Here is a 23737-nt window from a genome sequence, read left to right on the forward strand (position 1 = left end):
TTACTATCCCATTCAGTCCTTAATCCCCTCATAATTCACAAGATGATGAAGTAGCTCCTTGTAGAATGATGCTTTCCTATTGGCCATTTTGTTCTGCTTGGCTCTCTAACAGGTGATGTCACATGAGGAGAATCTGGAACTGGAAAATTTAAATAAAATTCATTATAGTGCTTCATTAGAAAAACAAAACCGGATTGAGGTTAGGTTGTTAAATGGTATAAACTGAGCTACAATCTACAGTATACAGTCTTCTCCTGTATACACAATCTACATTATACAAGACCTTTTTTGTTTTGCTGCTCCACTCAGATGTTAATGATACTTATCCCATTGACCATAGACATGCATGCATTTGAGAACCTGAGAACCATGCTGATTTGATGATTTTTGAGTTGGGATTTTTTTTTGTGTGTTGAGGTTTGGGTTTTTTTGGAGGGGTTTTGTGCTAATTGAAAGAGCAGATATTTCTTCTAACTAAAATTATCAAGTTTTGAGTTGATAGAACTAGAAGAAAACATTTATTGACAGTCAGTCAGACATGTGGCTGCCCAGGTTCTTTCAAAAAAATTTATCTTTCCCCAAAAGATATACACATATAAATAGTGAAAGGAGCAGTGACTGGCCAAAGCAGGTGCACGTACAAATTTTATCTTTATGGTATATTCTAAGAGGTACTGAAATATGCCTTTATCACTGTGGTTACAAAGATGAGGGGAAGGTTGTTTATTGGTTAGGGTTACCTTTGGCTATTTCTGAGAGTCAGCAAAGTAAATAGAAGGGACGATTAATATGCTCCCATAACAAGTTTACTACATAAGGCCATGGCAAGAATTCACAGTCACTTCTTAGGACAGATGTTCATTGTAAGCATTGTAAGCCAAGCAATGGCTACTCAATATTTTTTCAATGAAATACGTTCTTTATATTTCTCTGGCATCCCTCCCCACCAACTCATTTTACTTTTTAACCCTGTCACTGATTGTTCTTACTTGTATTTAATTTTTTCTGAGATCCAAGGTTTTTTTATGTGTTTTTACTGATCCTAATATTTTTGGTGCTGCTTAGTGAACTCCTCTACAACAAATGAAAAGTATTCGAAAGAAAGAAAGGAAGGACTTTTTTTCCTGGGGTATCATTACAGTAGCAGTCATAGTCAGAGGCCAGTCTCTCTGCAGCCTCTCTTGAAGCCTGGGACAAGGCTGCTGAGAGGATCCCACAGTGGAGGCAGAGCTGGGATGCTGAGGAGAGCACTCTGCTGTCACCACAGTGTGTCCTGCTTGACATTAGAACAAACATAGCAAGGGGTAAGAATTTTACTCAGGAGCTGCAGAGATCTGTAGTTAACATGAGTGTTTCTATGTACTGAGGAGTACCTATCTGCATAAGGGATAGAAACAGACACCTCAGCATTTATGCAGTTTGGCAGCCAACAGAAGTAAACATAATGTCTTATTTCTTTGATTTCAAAAAGAGAGAAATATATTCTACAGGGTTCTAAGGCCTACATTCTGCTACATCTAAGCTCTGCATTAAGTTTTAAATGCTACTTGTCTTTACAGTCTGAGTACAACCCTTGAACTATGTTTGACATCCTTCTCTTTGAGTGTCAGGTGCGCTGGTCCCTACCTATGCGATGACTGGAAGAGCAGGCAGCACAGAGGGAAATGCCACTGAGCAGACTGGTATAATATTTCTTTTAAGCCTTACTTAATGAGAAAACTTGTCTCACAAATTAAGCTTGGAGGAAAAGCAAGAATTAAGCCTTTCTTTTAGCTTTATGACATAACTTAGTAAAATAAGCACAAAAGCAAGTGTTCAATTGTCTTTAGAATTTCTTTTACTACTTGTAAAGGTATAATTTCCCGTCCTGTATCATGTCACAAAACAAAGCCAAGTTCAGATAAGGAGTTATTAAACACTGAATTTTCCTCTTATTAAAAACTGAGCAGAATGAATTACAAGGGACTTTCCATAATGACAGGCTAAGGACATGCTCTGAACTCCTTGTGTGGGATCTTGGCAGAGATTTTCCAGGAGTGCTTCTGTGAACTAATTCTGTTCTTCCATGAGAGTATGTAGAATCAGGAAAGGAAATGTACAGGAGTCAATTGTGTGCAAAAATAGCAGTAGAGGCTGTTGCAAAGAAGATTTCTTCCCTAGTGTTGGTGTATTGTAACTACACTTGACGTGCCAGATTTATTCCTGCTGGAAATTAGTTGGAATATTCTGTCAAATCATTTTAGTGTCAAGTCACATAGGGATTTTAATATCAAATTCTAAAGTGCTTGAAGACTTTAGGGAGAAAGGTACTGTATCTTCTAAATACCAACTAGTTGTACTATTCTGAGTTTATTTCAGAAGTTCTTGTCAGAGCCTTAGTGATTAAAACCTCACCTTGATACCAGGTTCTACTTCCATGATGACACCAGGGCGACAACAGCAGCAGTACTTTCTGATGGATGAGCAAAATCAAACGAAATAGCATCCAACATAAGAACTGACACCCCCCCCCAAAAAAAAAAAAAAAGAGAGAAAAAAAACCTTGCTGCTTTTTTTCCTAGGCTTTCAAAAGCATGATTGACCTTTTTTTGTTTTCTTTTCAAATGGAACTATTAGATGTGCTGAGCTAGCATGAAAACATTGCTTCTATTATTATTTCTAGGTTCACTTTGCAAGGTTCCTATCTCACGAAAGGGCATTATTATCACATTGGATTTGTTGGGCTCTGCTTGGAACTCCCAGCCATGAACCAAACACAAAGATCTTACAATGTAGTTGAGACAGCAGCAAATAGAAGATGACAAAAATGACCCTAGCTTTGGGTAGCAAAAATTACTTTTGGAGTTCAAAGCTCCACTATGCTTTTCTGTCTGCTTGTTGCAGTTCAGACATTCCCCTTCTACCAATGTGTGCTTGTGACTGTACTGTTGCTCCCACTTGCCCTGCATCTGCTTGTTTTGGCAGTTTTGACGGCAGAGAATGCCGGGCCTCTTTCATGTGGTTTGTGTCACATGTGCTGCTGTGCGAGACACGCGTGGCTCTTTGGGAGCATTCGCCGCTTGCTGCTTCGCATGCTCTCTTGTACGCTTCCTCTGCAGATGGCTCTCCTGGCTCCCATGGACCGTATGTTTTTTCAGTTTCTTTTAATGTGTGTACACTCACCCCATGCAGTTCCAATGAAGTATGTGTTGTTTATTTCCTCTGCTGTCCAGCTCTGAAGGTTTAGATCTAGGGAGGCAATCACTGACACTAAGTGCAAGAACAATCCTTAACACAACCTATTCTTTTCCTGGGATGCTTATTCTTCTCTCTCTTGGAAGTGTGGAAGTCTCCACTTCTTCTGTTTTTAATCCTGTAGTGACTAATTTTAGCTATCTTGCCACCAGGCATCCGTTGTCCGTGGAGGGAGGCGGATGAGATATCCTCCCAAGGCAGGCATCTAAGATAGGTGGACTGAGTTGCCTCTCTCAGATGACTTTCGTTTCTCTCCCCATTGACGCAGAGGAAGCCTAGATGACAAACCTACGCTAATTGGCCCACTTTGAGATAGTAATATCTAGGTGAGATATATCCCTTTGCAGGGACCCAGCCTTCATAGTGGTATGCACGAATGCTATATGCTTGCAAACTGCTGGCTGGGATTTTTTTCATCAGCTAATCCTCTTATCATCACTTTCCATACTGCCTTACCCATCAGGACAGAGTGGAGAGCTGACTGTCAGCAGAGGGGCATGTGAGTATAAAAAATAAGGACTAAGAGCTTCCTTCCAAGTGGGTCAGTTCCAGACTCCCGCAAGGCATTTCTTCACTATATGAAACAGAGTAACAGAGTGGCCTAGGTAAGAAGGGCAGGGTATTGGTGAGAAAGCAGGGCAAAAAAACCCAAACCTGATAAACAGAAAAACCCTGGAACAGCAGGAGGAAAAACATCTGATGCAGAATATTTCAAATGCAGGTGGGAGATTTAGCAAATCCCTATAGTCAGGACTAGAAGTGGAAGCTGAGAAAGGTCAGGCTTTTTACAATGTTAGTGGTCCCCTTGACTTACTTCCTGAAAAAGCTGAATGTGTGCCATATGCTTTACTTATACCAAGAGCTATTCATTCCCCATCAAGACTGATGTTTTTATTAACAACTTTGCTGTTTTCGTTCAAGAGCAAAACTATCAGAACCCAGATACCAATGGTAAGTTTAAAGCATTTCTGCTGATTCATGAGATTTCTCCACAAATTGTTTTCAGAATTTGTACCACTTCTATATTTACAGGTGTGCATTAGGTAAACTAACCAGCCACATATGTGAGAAAGAAGGCTTCCTCACATCAGATTTTGGTAGAGCTGTTAAAATATTCCAGATTTTTACATCCTGAAATAGTATTGAATAGATCAAATAGAACAGTAGCAGCAGCAAGATTTTTATTTTGGCTGTTGTCCAGCAGTAAGAAAAATCATATAGATACAGACTACTTCTCATTTTCCTTGGGTTTAGCAAGCTGATCCTGTGTATGAAGTATGTATGATAGTCCCATCACATGCCAGTGGGATCTGCACATGGACCAACTGCACAATCTGTTCCCACATGTAGGGCGCAAGGGCTAGAGAAACACTGGCATTGCCCTAACTCTGCAAATCCATAATTCTTGCAACATAAGGCAAAGAGCACGAGGCAATAAATGTGGGTCTGTGAGATGTGGGAGAAACGACAGGCTTGGAAAGGTGGTTTCTATCATTGCTCTGGTAAGAGAGCAACAATAGTAAGAGAGGTATGATATGTAAGGGCAGACTTACACTGCTTCATTTCCAGTTTGGTCTGTATCCATCTCTTAGGAGTTTCCTGTACGAAGCTGTTGAAAAAAAATCCTGCATAGTGTGAATTATATGTAAGGATCCAGTCCTATGCTCATGCAGCATCCTGTTGTAGTCACTGGAAGTCAAGCCTGTAAAAGAGGCAAGACTGGGCATGTAATCTCCCTTTAAAAAATGCTCTTTCTTTCCCTGAAAATTGATTAAAAATAAAATAAAAACTAGTGTTCTTTGCCACTGGCATCAGCTCTACAGGGCATCAAAGCAACTGACTGCTCGTAATCTCTAGACATTTCCTGACTGACTGCAAAGGTCATCTTGGAGTGAGCTGGGGAAACTGAAAAAGAGTTATCTGAAGGCCAAATAAGGTGAAAGTTGCTGTGGCTAAAGTTCAAGTTTATTTACACAGAATAAAAAAAGAGAAGTGAAAAGTTTGCTGACTTACTTTTATTTTAGAAGCTTTGGAGCAGTTTGTGTAGAACAGAATGAAAGGTAAAAAAAAGAAGTGGAATATACAGTGATATAATAGAAATAGCAGTTAATGATTGTCACTGGCAATTTTTTGTTATTTATCTCGTTCTAACCCAGACAGCGATATCCGTGATGTTGCTGTTATTTTCTATCTTAAGAAATCTTTGTGGTTGGGACGTTCTCTGTCTTTCCTCTCAGAAAAATTGCTTAGCACAGTCTTGCCACTATGGAAAGAATATAAAAGCTCTGTACAAGCAGTGAAATGAAGGAAGTACAGTTTCATGTAGGTTTATGTTCTAGTTTATGTTTATAACCTAATCCTCAACACCAAAATAATCTTAGATTCTCCTGCATTCCTTACAGCGTCCCACAGACTAGTGACAGCAAGCGTGCTGCATATTTGGGTCTCAAACCCTCTGCTGACTGGCTCATTATCTGCTGCCAACCAGAATACAAAATAGCTGAATTCTGCTTGCCGGTCTCTCCCAGGGTACTATTTTGAGTCTCTCTCTTCTATCCACTTTAATGAATTTTGTAAAAAGTCGCCTGTCTTTAAGATGTCCACTCCAAGTTCAAACTTGCCTGAAGATGGCCAGGAGGATCAAAAGAACCTGGGGTGAGTGCAGACAGACAGTGAAATATCTTGATCACTTAGTTATCCCTTCTCTAGAAAACCAGACCAAAGATAATGTCAGGTTATTGTTCACTCTGGAGATTATTGGTTAGCTGTGGCTATTGATAGAAAACAATTCATGAGCATTCATCAACCTGTCATAACCACTAAGCAAGATTAAACCAATAGGTTGATTTAAATCTCAAAATTATAAATTTTATTCTTTATAAATAGCATTGAACCTTATGCTTGCTTCCACAGATGCCCAGCAATTCCCTTGCTAATAGCTTGTTAGTCACGCCTTGGTCCCTGTTTGTTGGAAGCAACATGTTCTCGTGAACAAGATGCTGGAACGGACCCAAGAGCTCTGGATTAGATTTCCAGCTCTGTCTCCTGTGATCACTCTTGGTCTGTTTTCCTTCTTTTGACTGCTAAAATCACCATGCTTGTGTCATACATAGGGGGCCCCCAGTCTCACCTTGAAGCTTACTTGTATCACACTTACATTGCAAGTTTGCAGGTGATCTTGACCATGGGTTACAGGGAATTTCAGTAGATACTGCTAATGAGCTTGAACATTCTGTCAATCATTCTTGGGCCACAAATCAATCCAGTCTTCCTGTTGCAGAGACTCCTGTTCTCTGCAGTGATATAATTGTCTATATATGAAAAAAAAGGATGAAGTTTTAATTTTTAAAAGCTAATGTCCCAGGATGATACTAAAATGAATAAACACAAATATAACCAAAACATTCCAAAGTTTGTAAACTTTCACTAGAATATAGTGTTGTTGTTCTGGTTTAATAGACGATAAATAACAAAAGCGTCCTTGCATTGAAACATACATGATAATACAAATAAGACTGATAAAATTTCTGTATTTTATTGACTATTTATTTATTTTTTAACATGGATCAGCTATAAAGGAGAACAGGACTCCAGTGTTCCTGTATGTTTGTTTTGACTACTGTGGTAACTACAATTTAAACTGTCACCTTAGGAGAAAACCTGTTTTGAGTCTTCAGGGAAGGAAAGTTCAGCAGTTTGTTTTCACACAGGAGATTACTCTTCTAAGGGATAGTATTAGTATCAAGAACCCTAATTGCTGGATAATTCCTTATTTCATTATGACTTACTTTGTAGGTTTTTTGGATTCTGTCTAGAAATAATCCTCAAATTTAATTGTGATTTGGAGCCAGAACTGATAAAAAGGGACACACTAAAGATAGTTCAGATAAGATATACTGGTGAAAACAGTTTCCTCTGTAGCGCAGCAGCATGCAGTAGTCACAGCAAAGCTTCCATTGGCATAATCATTAATATTAAAAAAACCTGTTTGTATTGTAGGTTGGACACATTAATATCTTAGGACTGAACATATAGCACCAGATATTCAAAACTCTTGTTCAGCTTATTTATATTAATTGATTGATGCTGCACTCTTGTAACAGTGATCACGAAAAAAATTCATAGCGTTGCATGAAACTGATTGCAACAAAGAATCTAACACACTACTATGCTACAGGCCTCACAGAACTGCTAAAATCTGGCACCACTTGGGTCCCTGCTTTATTAAATGTTTTACAAACCCAAGAAATTAAATAGTCCCTGTCTTAAGAGCCCTCTAATCTAAGCAGTTACACCGGCATGGATGACGTTCTTCCTGGAATGCCACATGGCTTGATTACACAAGTGTGTAACATAGCCCTTTCCTACACATATGCTTGTGCTCCATTGAGACACCTTTGGCAGAAAAGAAAGTGTCAAGGACACAAGAGACACATCTTCTTGCCAGACATTCTTAGTTTTTCTCCTACTGCTTCCAACCCCGTTTCCGTTAACTGAGATAAAACAGTGGTAAATGATATCTTTGCGCAAATGTAATAGATGACTGGATATTGCTAAGAACTTGAACTCTACTCGTCAAAAACAACCAGAACCACAGAGGAGCACAGAAGGGATCTTGCTCTGCTGACTGTGATTTCATCCTGCAAACAACGAGCCTTACGTAGGTTCTTCATGTGATTTTAGTCCTGTTTCCTGCTGGCCAGCTTGCTATGAACAGGCTGATTTTTCTGAATTTGTGAACTGTTTGCAGCTATTGAACAAAGACTGCATCCAGTACTAAAGAGAGACTTCAGATGAATATTCACCTACTTATGTGACACCCATAGCCGGTGGGTTCTTTAGGAGCTGCTTACAACAGCTATTCATTCACTATTTACCATATGAGTTGCAGGTTTGACTGGCAAAGGTGTAAGGTATGGTAATGGAGCTTCAGCATTTACAGCATATGTCTTGCCCTTACCCTGTTGACCAAAGAAGTGAAGAGAAATATGAAGGAGGAGTGACAGAGCTTTCATTTAAGCTTATTCATGTCAGACCATGCCAGTCACAGCTGCCAGACTGTTCTGAAAACATTAAGCGAGAGAGAGACTGAAAGTGAGTTATCCATGTTGTTGCATCATTGCATGTCTAGGAATGGCAAGCTTTTGAATTCCAGGAAACCATTTTATGTTACATCAAAATAGCAGTGTTTAGAGAGTTTAACAAAAGGGTTGGGTTTTTTGTTTTGTTTTGTTTTAAATCTTTATAAAGAGAATGCAAAATATCTGGGCTCAGGGCTAAGGTGAAAGAAGGTGTTGAGAATATGCTTCAGGAGGAAATACAAATGGAAGGAAATCTCTGATCTTATTTCTGTTGATAGAAAGCAGGACCAAACCCGTTATCTGAATTGTATAAATGTGAGGAAAAAAACATGGTAGTAAGCACAAAGAATGAATGAGTAGGTCTATTGAGATTGCTAAGGTCTAGTGTTTCTTCAAAGTTAAACAATTTGTAGCAAGAACAGCAGTGAGGATTTTTCTTTCTCTGTAGTTCAATGAAATAGCAAGAGAAGGCTCAAAGATGCCTCTGTCATCCAGGATTCCCATCTTGTGTCACTTTTAACTGGCAAGTAGCTGGTAGAAAAGGGAAGGCTATGAGAAAGCAGTGAAGAAGGGAATGGTGAAAGAAATAAGTAGAAAGGCTAAAAAAGGAGAGGAGGGGATTAAAAGATAGATGGAAAAGGGGAAAAAGATGGATCAAATCAAAAAAGACTAGCAGATGGAGCCCCAGCAACACTGGCCTGCTAAAGCACCCATGTTTTCTAAAGCTATTTTCATCAGCATGCTGAGCTTGCATCTTGTCTTGTGTGGTCCTAACAGCTTTTGAATTGTTTCTCGGGGACTTGGAGGCTTTCTATAGAGCTCAGTGGAACCACGGGAATAGACACTAGCTGAAGGCCCCTCCCATGAATTCTCAAACATCTGATCACTAGGATTTAATTCTGAGAAGTTATTACAACAGGAAAGTATGCTTCAGAGTCCTCTGGTTCCTTACAGGGACATTACTAAAATATTATGTGCATGGGCAGAACTCAAGACAGAAACAGGTCATATCTGTAGAAGGTATTTAGTTCTATACGCCCTTGCTTAAGCTTGTAGTATGCTGTTGCAAAATTGCATATAAGAGAAAAGCACTTTTCACTATAATGCACATAGTAACAGCACGCCAACAAATGGTATAAACAGTGCAGGTGGCAAAGCCCTACCCTAGTTAGTGTTAAAGATACACAGTGCCCCAAGAGCAGGATTGCTGTACCAAATGTCAATGTCTATGATATATTAAGTCATTTTGGGAAAACAAAAGAGCACCTCTCTAACAGGTACAGATGCAAACACATGCAAAAATCCCTCTTAGAACTAACAATCCTCTGAGCCCTTCCTTCACTCTACCCCAAGGCCCCTTTTGACCTCCAGACTGGTGAAAATGGCTTTTTCCCTTGGTTTAATACAATGAATGCAGAACAGATGGCAATCATGAGCCCAGTCATGGGCTTTGATTCCTACTGATCTCTACTTTTTATCCTTTGTCTATTTTACATTCATGAGTGGCTTGCACAAATTTTGCCCAAGTATTCTTTTTATTGTATAAAATGATAAGTAAGGATAAATCACAGCAGGGAGAGAATTTTGCCTGATTTAAGGCTCTATTTTCCATACCAAAGACAGAAATGGCAGAATTTAATAAATACTGGTGATTTCACATGAGTTCCTGTCTCTGACTAAATTTTTGTGGCTGGCTGTTGCACAGGTGTTGTGCATGCAGTGAGTGGCAAGGGAAGGGCTAAGTGGTGAGCCTTGAGGGTCCCACGCTGGCTACTGTGATTGCTGTGGGGGCCAGAGGGAGCTGATCCTGGTGGGAGCAGGTGTGGCTGTGCTTAGAGAGGTGACTTACTGCCTTCTCCAGCAGCGAGAACAGCCAGTGCTTAGGAGAGCTTCTCTCTGGGTGAGCTGAAGTGGGACCTTGTTTCTGGGGGAAAGAGGAAGCTTAGCCACACCTGGAAGTCTCCAAGAACATCTGTGTCTTCTGAGGTCCTACCCCGCAGCACAGGGTGAGTGGAAAGTCTGCAGACATGCTTTCAACTGAGCCATAGGTGGACTGGAGTAGCTTTGCTCATCCCTCATGTTTCCTGGTTGTGGAAAAATGAAACTTGTTATGTGACTCTCTCTTGGTAGGAGGCAGATGGACTTGTGTGTAGAAGTGGAGGAATCCAAGCAGTTGCAGTCAGCCCAAGTAATTGAACAGAGCCCAGCTTTGGAGGAAACTTGTGGGACTCTTACGTCAGGTACTGTGCTGGAGCTGGGCTGCAGTAACTGCAGGCTACGTGTCTCACAACTGTAGTAATTGGGAACCGGCTGTCTGACCTGTTACTGCTTGCAGGTACAACTAGTTCAGGCTCTGCCACATATTCTGCTAGGGGCTCAGCAGAGCTGAAAACAACTGGTATCTGCTTTTTCAGGTAGGCGTATGGGGCAAGAAGTCGCAGTCCTAGTTCGAACTTGAAGTCGGAGTGGGGGGGAACAGCAAATTACTCTGGAAGAAAAAGGTAAAACTCTGGTAATAAACTTTGGGGCCTATTGTTGTCTGAGGGTGGACCTGTGCACGTTTGGCTGTGAATCCACAGGTGTATAGCAGGGTGTTAGGAGTTGGTACTCGGAATACAAAGAACGTGGTTCTCTGTAGGACCAATATGAATCTTATTGTTAATTACTGATGGCTTTTTTGTTTTGGAGTCTTTGTCACAAGTCTTTTATGAGCTTGATTTCAGAGGAGATAAGGATACAGAGTGTGACCAAATTGAGCTGTACTTCCAAGACACTCTTGCATGCTTTGCTGTCTTGGATATTCCACCTCACTCATGTACCAGAGCAGAATGGCTGCTGTACAGCAGAGAAGCATTGCTGCCTCTGGAGAGAGGTCATGGTTCTCACTTTTACTCTAAATGTTTACATATATATATATGTGTGTTGGTAGCTAATAGCGCTTCTTACTTCAGCTTCCTCCCCCTGGCAGGCTGCTGTTTGGTCCTCCCAAAGCTGTCTCTTGTGCAGGCTGAACAAGGCCCGTTCCCTCAGCGTCTCCTCGCTGGGCAAGTGCTCCAGCCTCCAACCATCTTGGTGGCTCTCTGCTGAACTCTCTGCAGTTTATTGATGTCTTTCATACACCGTGGGGCCTGGAACTGGATGCAGGATCTAGATATGGTCTAACAAGTGCTCTGAGTAGAGGGAGTGATCATTTCCCTTGGTCTTCTGGCTCTGCTCCTGTGAATACGGCCCAGGATGCTGTTGGCCTTCTCTGCTGGCAGGGCACACTGCTAGCACATGTGCTGCTTGACCCCCCTCCCTGTCTACCAGGTCCTTTTCAGCAGTGCTGGTTCCCAGTCAGTCAGTCTCTGCCTCCATTGGTGCAAGAGTCTCTTCCTTCCCAGCTGCCGGTCTTTCCATTTGTCCTTGTTGAATTTTATGAAGTTTCTGTCAGTTCTTTCCTCCAGCCTGCTGAGGTCTCTCTGGATGGAAGCCCTGCCCTCAAGTGTGTTGACTGGTTTCCGCCAGTTTGGTGCCATCTGCAAACTTGACAAAAACCCATTTGTTCCATTGTGTCCTCCAGTTTGTTGATGAAGATGTTAAACAGGATGATCCCAGGATAGACCCCTGCTGTTCACCCATCTAGCCATCCACTTATTCAGACAGTAATGTCCCTACTTGTGCCCAAGAATATTGTGAGAGAGAGTGCTTGAAAGCCTTGATAAAGTTGAGGTAACTGACATCCTCTGCTCCCCCTCATCCACAAATCCAGTCATCTTATCATAGAAGACAATCAGATGGGTCAGGCATTATTCACCATTGGTAAATCCATGCCTTTGCCTCTTCACAAGTAGAAGCAGTCATTGCTTGCATGAAACACCCACTCCAAGTAACCAAAGGGAGTTTATACCAGTTTTATGAGAGGAGAGAAGCTGCTTTTTATGTATCTTAAACTGCTCAGTCACTTCAGTGATGTGATTGTCCTGTGATGATTGTTCATAAAGTTATAAATATCCTGTAGGGAGCTGTTTCAGGCTTACTACAGATTCAGGCAGACGCTAATGAATTGGTTACCTGCATTCATAGCAGTAAGCTATGAAAAAGACCTTAAGGTTTGGATTTTGGGCACAAGTGGAGTCAAGCGCTAGATAACATTTTGCCAGACTGCTCTGAAAACAATGGTTTTACCGCTTTTTTTTTTTTTTTTTGAAGAGTGGAAATAACTCCTCTTTAACAAGTAGAAGGCGGCTTTGGTATTTTCAGGGAAATGGTATGTAAGTACATGCAAGAGAAATAGAGGTTTATTTATGCTATTGCATAACCTGACAAGCTTTGTGGTTAGATACCCTATTTCTGTTCATTATTAGACTGGAATGTGATGTGCTAACCAGAAAGTAATCATCTTCTGCCCAAAAAGCTTTCTGGGAGTTTGAACTGTGCCAATTTACTTCCTCCATGGTTCTCATCATTCAGGTATCTGTGTGCTAAGTGAAGTAAATAGACACTTCACAGATTTTGGAAGGTCCTCTCTTCACTCGACATAAAGCCTTGAAACTGTGACTCGCTAAATTAAAGAGAGTACTCAGTCAGATGCACTGAATGGCATCCAAACGAGGCAGTTCTTGCTTCACAGAAAAGTGCATGAACAGAAGTTAATGTATTTAAACCTTCATAAAGCATGTAATAGGAATGCTAAGGAGCAGAAAGAGGAGCGCTTCAGGGACAAATACATGATCTATCTAGGTTTGGGATGTATATGCTAAGTAACCTATCACGTGCCACATGTCCTGAAGCAGCCCTACAGTGTTTTTTCTCTAACGAGTGCTTTATTGAAGTTGTCCTTTGCTTTCAGCTTTGTGACTGCCAGCTTGTCTCCTCTTCCCAAACATCACATTCTGGCAGCTTTTGTATCTCTGCACAAAGGTTGCAGCAACTTTGATTCCATGTCCTCGACCACAGTCTGCCATCTTGTATGGTCCCTTCAGCATCCAGCCTGAAGGAACTCATGGAGGAACAGGCATAATAACCAGTGATACTACTTCTAAAAAATCCTTTCTATTAATGCTCTTTCCCCCATGTTTTCTGTAAGTTGCATGACTTCTCTAGATCATGTTTTGGAGTAGATGCTGTGTGATGTTTTTCTCCCCCTTCTAGTTCTTTCTTTCCTGCTTAAAAACGTGAAGAAAAAAGTACCCTCTCATGTACTTTTAAGGAATGTTTTATCTTACTGGACTTGTGGTTACATCTGTCTCTGTAGATACAGAGAAAGGAGCAAGACAAAGCAACAGGGACTTGTAAGGACAAAACCCAAGTGTTTCCAGGGTTGTAAGAACAAATCTGATGAAAATTGCTAGTGAGCCCCAACTGTGGAGGAGAAACTGCAAAAATCCAATAGTTGCAGTGGCAGGAAGCCTGAAACTTCAAGCTAGAATTCTCTCTAATGCAAAATTGCCCCCCCCCCCCCCTTTTTTTTTTTTTGTTAGCACCTCTTCAAGTCAAAGTACAGCATTAGGTAGGGCTCCACAAGAGAACCTGCCAGTCTTCAGTGGCTGAGTGTTATCTATAGATATATGGGTATATAGATATTTTTAGAAATAAAATGGTTTTAATCCAAAGTGAAAGTTCACACCCTCTTTCTTTAAAAAATGAACTCTGAAAACTTGTCATAACACGATTGATATTTTCATTATGTTTGCTTCACCTATTAGTTTGAGAACTGCCAGTACCCTGCTCTAGGATTTAAATAAAATCTGTAGTCTGGACATAGTAGTCTGGAAAGGAAAACAGATAATTAGGAGACAGAAGGAGAATTGGTAAGAATCCTGTCTGGAGAGGAAAAAAACAGGAGAGGAAGGGGTATACTTGGGTATTGATTTGAGAGGCTTACGGTGTGAACAACCAGTAATGAATTTTGTGTGTGTGTGTTGTCTAATTCACTAGTGGAATTTGTCATACCTTGTTTCTCGTACGTGAATGTCTCTTTCACAGGTTCAGATTTCCAGTATGATTTTAATTAGCATAGTAAAATTTCAGTGAGGTTGCACAGTTTTGAAGTCCATAACTTCTCAGTACTGTTCACCCCTGCTGTGTTGAATAGCTTGGGTATCATACTGTAATAAAGTGTAATGGGGGTTGCTTATTTACTTTCTTTGTCTTTTGAAGTAGATAACAGTTGCATAGTAGATGAATATTCAGCATGGGTTGATTGTTTCTGCATAGCATTAAAACAGCAGCCCACTGGAATATATTATTAGAATGTCCTTCTTAATATTTAGCACAGCAGAATGTGATTAAACACTGCATTTATTATGATAATGACCAAAGAGTGAAAATTATATGCTGTATTATAGACTTTCATTTTTACAAATTGCAAGCTCTTGATTTCATTTTTGATGTTTTTGTCATTTGTTCCCTTTTGGAATCATTTGATCGTCATGACGCATATATCCTGAGCTTCCTTGCTTCACTATTTTAAGTGTCGCATAGTCAAGAAGAAGCCTTAAGAGACACATATACTCTGGGACAGAATATTTAAAAATCTCATTAAGACATCAGTTCCTTAAAAAAAAAAAAAAAATTAAAAAAATTCTTTCTCTTGGCCCAAATCCATGGCAATATTTGCCCTGCAGTACACACTGAAGTGTTAGTCTTTGTACGTGTGAAATTGGTGAGGTCTCAAGCACTGGAATGAATTAGTGTAGTACGCATAGCGACATTCCTTTCATCAGAGAGTGGGCAGCAGCCTGGAAAACTTGATGAGTTAAAGGGGAAGCATGTATGGGAGCATGTTGCACGTCATAGGAAGTTACAGCCCATGTTTCTACATATAAGGCCACAGTTCCGGTGGAAGCAGAGTATCTGCAGAAAAACATCACAAAAAAAAAACCCCCATCATTGAATCTTTGAACATTCCCAGATTACATCTGTACATTTTCCAACAAACAATTGGCCTACATGTTTCCCTGAAATACGGAGATTCTTTGATTGTGCAGTCATGCCTTGGCTGATGGGAGGCTTCCTGTGAAATCTGTAAATCATCAGTACTGAGATAATTTAAATAATCTTTTTAGGTTTTCTTTTTGTTAGCTATGTAAAAATATGTGTTCTCCCAAACAGGACATGTCCCTAGAGCATTAATGCATTTATATACAATGTTACAGCTGTTGCACTGGATCGGAAATGGTTAGTGACTGAGGAACTGGCAAGAATAAAAGGAGAACAGTGATGGTTTGGTGACTGCTTGTTATTTATAAGTAGCAGCTGCATTTCCTTTTCCTTCAGTTATATGTGTTGTTTTCCAAATGAACTAGTTAAATCCCATCTTACCCATCTGATGATCTTAAAGGTTTTTTTCCTAGAGCTCAGCTAATAAACCGATGACTTCTGCCTAGCTCTCAGTCTATTCTCAACTGGAAGTAATTTCTGTTCTTCACGTCAGGCTCGGAAGAAGAGGATGACCAAACAGTTGTTGAACTCTGCTTTTACCCCAGAGGCAAAACCTGTCTGCTTAGAGATGATAAATGCAAGGAGATGCCATGGGGAAAACTGTGTTGTGGCTTGCTATGCTGCCTCTAGAGAGGACTTCAGTCTGCAGTGTTGGTATTCTAGAACCTTTAATTAACAATCAATTAAGAAAGAGATTACTTATTTAAAACAGAAGAAAATGTTAGTTGTGGAGTCCTTTGGATTTAAGTGTTTTACCTGAAGCCAAGTGAATGGACCAGCAGTGGAAATAGGCTGCGGTAAATTCTTGGCCACCACATTTGTCACCCCACATGTCACAGGAGTAAATGTGTTGACAGATGAGTTGCAGAAAATCTTGCTTGGTGGTTTGAAAAACTAAAGCCCTAGTGCTCCCATTGCATGTTGGAGGTTGCTGTTTCCACAACAGGGTCAGTGGGAGAGAATGATCTAGTTCTGCAGCTTGGAGGAAACAGCCAGACTTTGTACTGGGAAGGCTGACGTGTGTGCTCGTGTTCTGTCCCACTGCTTGCTGTGGAAAGAGTACTGCCGTGAGGCTGGAGCTCCGTTTGACAGAGCTCACCTGTTAGTATATTAAGACTAAGAAACCTTACTGTGATTACTTGGATGTTTGTCATTCTGTGTTAAGGTCTGATTCAGAAAAGCACTCCTGATTAAAATGATACTCCAGCTAGTATCCAATACTGTTTGAATCAGTTTGGGTGGTATTGTATATTTAATCAATGTCAGGCTTAATTGCTTTTTTGACACAGAGCCTAAATCTACCATGGTATGTTAGTAATACCAGTGACTACATAAAGTGAAATTCTTTTATGGGTAGCACAGCTGCATCACTTTCATGGATGTTTTACAATACAACTCTTGAAATAGAAATCTTACCAAACATCCTGAAATATAATTCAGTTCGTAAATTGAACACGACTTCAAAGAACTCAAGTGTACAAATGTACAGCAGCTCAAGATGTAGCATGACCTTAAGTAGTAAAACTTTTGACCATTTTAAGTTTTAAAATATCACAGAATCGTTTAGGTTGGAAAAGACCTTTAAGATCATCAAGTCCAACATTAACCTAGCACTGCCAAGTCTGCCACTAAACCATGTCCCTAAGCACCACATCTACATGTCTTTTAAATACCTCCAGGGATGGTAACTCAACCATATATCTCTCTATATCGACCTTGATTTGAGCAAAACATGCTGCTGTGATATAGTTATGAGGTGGTGAAGAGCTACTTTTGTACTGAAAATTAGAATCTTCAGACTGCATTTATCTTTTGTTCTCTAATATCCACTTCTTATGATTTCTGTATTTCAGAAGAGTAGCATGGTGAACAGAATCTACTAATTTGTTCACCAGGTATCTTTGTTGTTTGCATAATGTTGCTAATGTGGAGTTGCTTGATGAAAAGGTTCATAGCGGTCTATTAAAATATGACTTAATAATAGTAAAATGCTGTGATAAATCAGGTCTTTTTGCTTGCAGCTTTTGGTAGTAGGATATTCTTTTTATTTAAGTGGTGGATATGATAACATGACTTAGTGAATTCCAGGGTCTGGATTATTACAGCTGTGATTCCAAACCTCAAGAAACAAAAACCAAAACCTCAAGAAATTCTGTACCCGAGGCTAAAATAATGTTGTGCAGACAGCATGAACTCAAGAAACCTTTGTTTTAATAAATAAAAAGACAAGGCAGTGAATTGTCACAATTTTTTTTTCCCCCCCTTGGTTCTGCTTATTATGACTGACTAATGTTAGCCATTAATGAACAGGAAGAACTTCCCCATACATGGTTTAAGCAGTTGAATATGTTGACTCATCTGTGGTGAATGCATCATGCCATGACTTATCCATGTTATATATAGATGTATAGTTGGGATTCCTGATGCATGAATAATCATTGATGAACTTCTCGTAACCAAAGGCTGTAGCTGTGGAAAGGAAACGTCCCAATTACTGTCTGTAAGACCTGGACTTCACCTGTGAATGACCACATCATAAAAATTTGGATATAAATAACAAAGTTATTTTGCGAAACTTTGCTTCTTTTTATTCTTCAAAAGAGTCCATTTCACACTAACGTTCTCAAAGCCATTCTTTTCCTTCTACTGCCTCCTTGCTCCAGGATGGCTTAGTGCCAAGTCATGTAATGAGTAAGGGCTGCAGTTACCTTTTTTTATTCTAGTGAGATTAACTGCTAGCAGTATACACAAGACTCCAGGATCGCCATCTTCCTGCATAAGAAAAGATGAGACTTTTTGAAGTTACTAGTTTGTTTTTTGCGTTTCAGAAAGACCTTGTGTGGTAATGTGGGTATTAAAAATGGCTGACTTGGTCTGCAGCCAGCTATGTCTATATGTCTTCTACTTTATGCTGTAACAGATGGTGTGTTCAGTTCCCTTCTCTGAAGTACCTCGCATGCTGACTTACAGCACACAGCTTGATTATTGGTAACTTCTCCCTCCGCAAACTATACCAATCTTGTCTGGCTTGATATCGTGACAGACAGTTGTGATGACATCCGAGGTGACTCTTGCCTTTCAATGGCTATTCTTTCCTTTGCACCAGAAGATGTTTGGTTTTAGTCTGTTGATTAATTTTCTGTCAGTAAGATTTACTGAAAAAACTTCTGAAGGTATAGAAAAATGCCAAAATTCTTACAGGAATGTTAGTATACTGGAAATTCTTTTTCATCACATAGGAAATTAGACTTTCTAACCAGGTGGGGGATGGCTAAAACCACTCAGTCTTCTGTCTGTGACCTGTAGTGAACTGAGGCTGTGATAAATAGGTCAAGCTCTTTCCAGTATCCAACTCCTCCTTTTTTCTTGCCCAACCGAAGAGTAAAATAGCTGTTTCCCAGAAGCGAAATGTTTTTTAATCCTGTTGTGTGAACGACATTATGATTCCATTGCTTTGTTTAAAAAAAAAAATAAAAAAAAATTCCGGGAGCAACTCATTAAAGAAGGTCATCAGAGGAACAGTGCCTTAGCAGACTCACTGGAGAACTTGCAGTCCTTCTCTGTTTGTGGCTTAGCGCGGTTGGAGGAGTCTGGCGTGCAGATGGTGTGTTGCAGAGCTTTGTCAGGCAGAGATAGCGAGGAGGCCAAGAGAGTCTAGAAAGAATGACAAAGCAGGATGAGCAGAACTAACGTCTTAAAGATGCCTTACACATGCTCTCACCATATGAGATTGTGTCAGATGTTCTCTCATGTGCGTTTACAAATAATTTGGTGAAATGGATTATTTGGAGAGACTTTAGGGAAAAAGTTTTACTCTGTAAAAGGTTTCTGTAACTTCGATCTTGACTCTTCTTCTTCACACGTTTCTCTTTCTGTGAGTTTAGTTCTTGTGTGTTAAGAGCTTTGACTAAAGGTGATGTAAATACTATTCTTGTGAACGACTCCAGTCTTTTGAAGAGTAATGAAAGTCATATTTGCTTTGGTGGCAACAGGCCCGGGCTGTGTTTATTTGAAGTGTTTCTCATTTTCCAGTGTGAGGCAGAAGTCTTCATTTTGCCAGGATTGTTATAAAAACCACGTTGATATCCAGGATATATGTTGCCTACTATCTAAGGGGCCTTGAAAAATTGATAAAAATGTTGGGCTGGTAGGAAACCACTGTGATCAGTTTTTGTATAAGCCCATGAATTTTATGAAATTGGTGTTTGAAAAGCATAAAACTGGAAGAAGGAGGATTTGGATATCTGAGGAAAGCAGAAAAGTATCTTTTATGTTGTACTCCATTTTGTATTTAGAAGAAATGATAATATATCTCTTTAAATGCAATGATAAACTCGAGTACCTTGCTGTCAGCTAGCAGGAGAGTCTCTGATTTAGTGCTTGTTTGCATTCTTGACGGTTCTGTAAAAATAAAGATGGGATATTTGGTGCAAAATTTTATTTTACCAGGGGTATAGGTATTCACTCTCTTATACTGATGTTCTTTTCCTATGTGACCTTAAGAATTATAAGAAAAAGAAAACTGAGGCCTATCACTGTTTGCCTTTAACTTCCATCAGTCTGATTTAAATGCAGATTTAAGAGAAGATTTTGACTGAACCAAGAGTGTTTGGCTCTCCAAATTCCATAGTAGCAAATGCCTAATAGTAGTCTGGAGAAAATTTCATTATCTTCCTTCCTGTTTTGGAAAACAAAACCAACTATCTGGTATATGCTAGACGCATTTTTAGGCAATACTGAATGTGTTGCTGGTGCAGTATGATAGCAGCCAGAAATACAGTAGGTGCACCTGTCACTTCTTGTGTGGCTTAGTTATAGTATACTGGAAAATAAGTCAGTTAATACAATAAACTGTTTTGTAGTACAATGCTCTTCATGCTTTCTGTTGTGCTGCATCCCATAGCTGGGAGGAGTGTCCCATAAACATCCTCAAGGTCACCTTCAACTCTGGCCACCAGACTTTATTTTTCCATGATATCCTCAACTTCCCACCCCGCCCCAATAACCTTTCAACTTCTGGTTTGCTAAGATTAATTTCTTTCACATCTACTAGTCTTACTGCTTTATTGTATTCCTAGCCTTCCAGCTCCTCTTGTATTTTCTCCATGCTCTACAGCAATTATTAAGAATATATCTTTTATAAGACTCCTCCGTAAGTGACTAACATATGGGAAAACACAAATCTTTAATTCCTTTCCATATCTTTCAGTTTTCCCATCACTTTTGGTTTTCCTTCAGGATATATTAAAATGACACATTAGCACAAGTGTTTCAGAACTGGATACCTCTGAATACTGTTACATCACACAGATCCTGTGAAGAGCAAATACCACTGTAAATCTGTGGAAGGAGCTCCTTTCCTTCTCTTCTAGATTAGATTTGGGTTTTTTGGTTTTATTTTTGTTTGGTGTTTTTTTTAAGTTTGTTTTAGATATTTGCAGTACCACCACAAAGCACAGCTGAAGTATTCAAGGCAATCATTGTCACAATTGGCATGATCTTTTCTATTGTTTTCTAAACTTTTAATTTCTCAGGTAACAAGCAGCAAGCCTACTGCATCACTTTTAAGTCTTTCTGTTCTCATGTTGTCCTCAATTTTTTCCCCTTTTTGGGTGAATATGAGGTCTCCCTGATTGCATTGAAGATCTGAGTCTTTTGACAAAACTCTATTAAAGTGATGTTTGGCAGATTATTTAAATGGTGTTTCCTTTAGTTATGAAATTGCGTTCATTCCTTGAAAGGAATTAAACATCTCAGAATAAGTGTCTTTCAAATTTGATCATCTTGCTATCCAGTGAAAACAAGCACTTTGCCAAAATTGTTAATATAAATGAATATAAACTTGAGTAGTATTTGTGCAGAAGGTACAGGGACTCTTGTAGGTAGACAGGGTACTAGGGCTGTCAGATGAAGATGGTTGCAGTCTGAAAACATTGTCCAATTTAAATAGCTTAAGAATTGTGCTTGTTACTCAAGATGGCCAGATAGCCAAAGGATACAAGTCATCATTATTTCATTGCCTTAGTGATTCTATGCCAGTTTACACCATGGGCCAATCTCCTCCAACTATCTCTGTCTATACTGTAACTCAGTAACTAAAAAAGTAAGGACATTACTTATAAATCTTCATGCAAAAGAAGAGCTGAAAGGAAACAGCTTAATGTAGATGCAATTTATATTGCATTTAATCAAATGTCAGAGCAATCATCAAATAAATGATCTATGGCTTCTATTTACTCAGTACTTTGTAGTATGCAGTGAGTTTTTGGAATGGCTGAGTGTTACAAGAATGTTCCTCAAATAATCCATCTAAGAGGAACACCAGCGCTTTTAAGTAACAGCAGCAGTCAGCTCCAGTGGATATACAGCCAAGCATTTCAGTAGTCTTTTGGCTTTCCTTGGTGTTACAGATCTGAGATCACTTTACAACAATCCATATCAGGTAGATTGCTATTTTTGTTCCTATTCTATGAATTGTATGTGGCACAGATGTTAACTGATTTGCTCCAGGCCGTATATTAAAAGCCCAGCTGTGCTCATTTCTAGTCTGAGTGGTCCCATTATGACAGTGTTTGCATGATCAAATGTTCTTCAACTTCTGTAAGGTGGACATGATTTTGGCAAACCCTATAGCAACTTCAAACTGGATACCATTGGCCTAATTTTCTAGAAATGTAACTCAGTACAGCTTGACTGAGGCCTTAGCTGGTGTTTCTCCTTCATTTAGGCTGATAACTTTGCTTTTATATTCAAGGTCACATTATGACCCTGACATTAAGTGGAAATGATTACAGTAATGGAGTTGATAAGCCCTCTCCCTTGTCTGTTCCTTGCAAAATTAACAGCCATACTGCGTGCATAGCAGCTAGCTGCTTAATCTGTTTTGTAGCATCTGGCCAGCTGCTCTGTTTTGAGGAATTTCAGGGGGAAAAAAGCCCTGATAGGTGATCTGAAATAAAGAAAGAAGAAAAATCTAGAGGTGTTTTTATACTTTCCTTCTAGAAGCTGGCTGATTAACCTTCCTATCAAATTATTATCTTTAAACCTGTGATTTCTTGTATGCATCCCATTCTGCAAAAGAAATTTAATCTGTCTATGTCCTGCTTATTGTGAGAGACATCAATCTCAACCAGCAACTACTTTTTTTTTTCCCTTTTTTCTCCTTTTTTGGCAGTAAGATTGGAATCTGGACCTAGATTGCAAGTAAATTTTGTGTCTTTTTCATATCAAGCCCTCTACAGAGGGTCAAACCAGCACTGCTCTGTGTGTGGGTGGATGGGAGGAAACGCACTGAAGGAAGTCGCAGGCCAGTGTGGGAGTCAGATGAGTGGGCTAAATGATCATTTGCCCTTTCTCCTCTTATCTTCAGAGAATTTTGAATCCTCCATCTAAAGCTGAAGCTTTGGCAATTCTCTCTTTTTGCTACCATTTGATGATTATTTGTTGCTGAGGGTAAATATCTTATTAATGTATTTATCAGAAGAGATTGGGAAGGGGGGTTCTGGTGTGAAGGGAAGCTAATGGGAGAGAAAAAAGCAGTTTTCTCTTCTGCTTGCCTAATTTGTTTCACTTTTCCTACATTAGTATCCAAAACCAGCTGCTGTCATAGGTCAAAGGGGAAATTTGACTCAATTTCACGTTTTTGCAGCCTGAGTTCCATCCACGTGCTCAACAGCATTTTGATAGGCAAAGCGTGGGGCGGTGAAGAACCTGGGGGCACAGCTTGGGAGAAACAGCAAATGCTGGGAAAAAAAACACAAACAAACCAACCCCAAAACAGAATGGAGACAGTTTTGTCTTTTTTCATGGAAAAAAAACCCCAGTCTTTTGGAGGACTAGTAGTTAGAGGGAACATTTGAATCTAGATTGATTAGCAATATAAGAGGTAGCTACTATGTAGATTTAGAAGGATGTCAGAAAAGATAGTCCTTATAATTATTTGAGGGGGATTAGATATTATAAAAATGTAGCAGTGATATAGAATATTTGAATAAGGTAGGAATACTTATTATTTTTAGATATTTGTATAAACATAATCACCTTAGAATTTGCTTCTACAGTATGGGTTGCTGTGTTGTGTATAGATGTTCAATGTTTAATCATACACAGTAAATTGAAAATGTGTAATAATGCAGCCTTGTGTTGTAAGGATGTGTAGGAAAATTCAGGTTGGAAAGGATCTCAGGAAATCTCTAGCCCAATCTCTTGCTCAAAGCAGGGTCAACTATGAGGTCAGTAACCAAGTAGCTCAGGGCTTTATCAATTCTTGTATTGAAAACATCTGATGCTGGAGATGACACAACCTCTCTGGGTAACCTGCTCCACTGCCTGACTGTCCTCATGGTGAAGAAGATCTTCCTTATATCCAGTCTGGACCTCTCTTGTTTCAAATGATGCTTCTTGTCTCTTGTCCTCCCTCTATGCACCACTATGAAGAGACAGGCTCTGTCATCTTGATACCTGGCTCCCCCCTCCAGGTACTGGCAGGCTGCTGTCAG

General features: G+C 39.7%; 1 long non-coding RNA gene across 1 annotated transcript; it reads left to right on the top strand.

Moving 5' to 3' along the window:
* Positions 1–3604: 3604 nt before the first annotated feature.
* LOC140653612 (uncharacterized) lies at positions 3605–13170 on the top strand. The gene is made up of 5 exons (XR_012043170.1): positions 3605–3733; positions 10180–10321; positions 10446–10555; positions 10730–10816; positions 13147–13170. It is a non-coding gene; the product is annotated as an uncharacterized lncRNA (long non-coding RNA).
* The last annotated feature ends 10567 nt before the right edge of the window (positions 13171–23737 follow it).

This window comes from Ciconia boyciana, chromosome 6 (genome assembly GCF_034638445.1).
Source record: "Ciconia boyciana chromosome 6, ASM3463844v1, whole genome shotgun sequence".
In the NCBI taxonomy this organism is placed as follows: Eukaryota; Metazoa; Chordata; class Aves; order Ciconiiformes; family Ciconiidae; genus Ciconia; species Ciconia boyciana.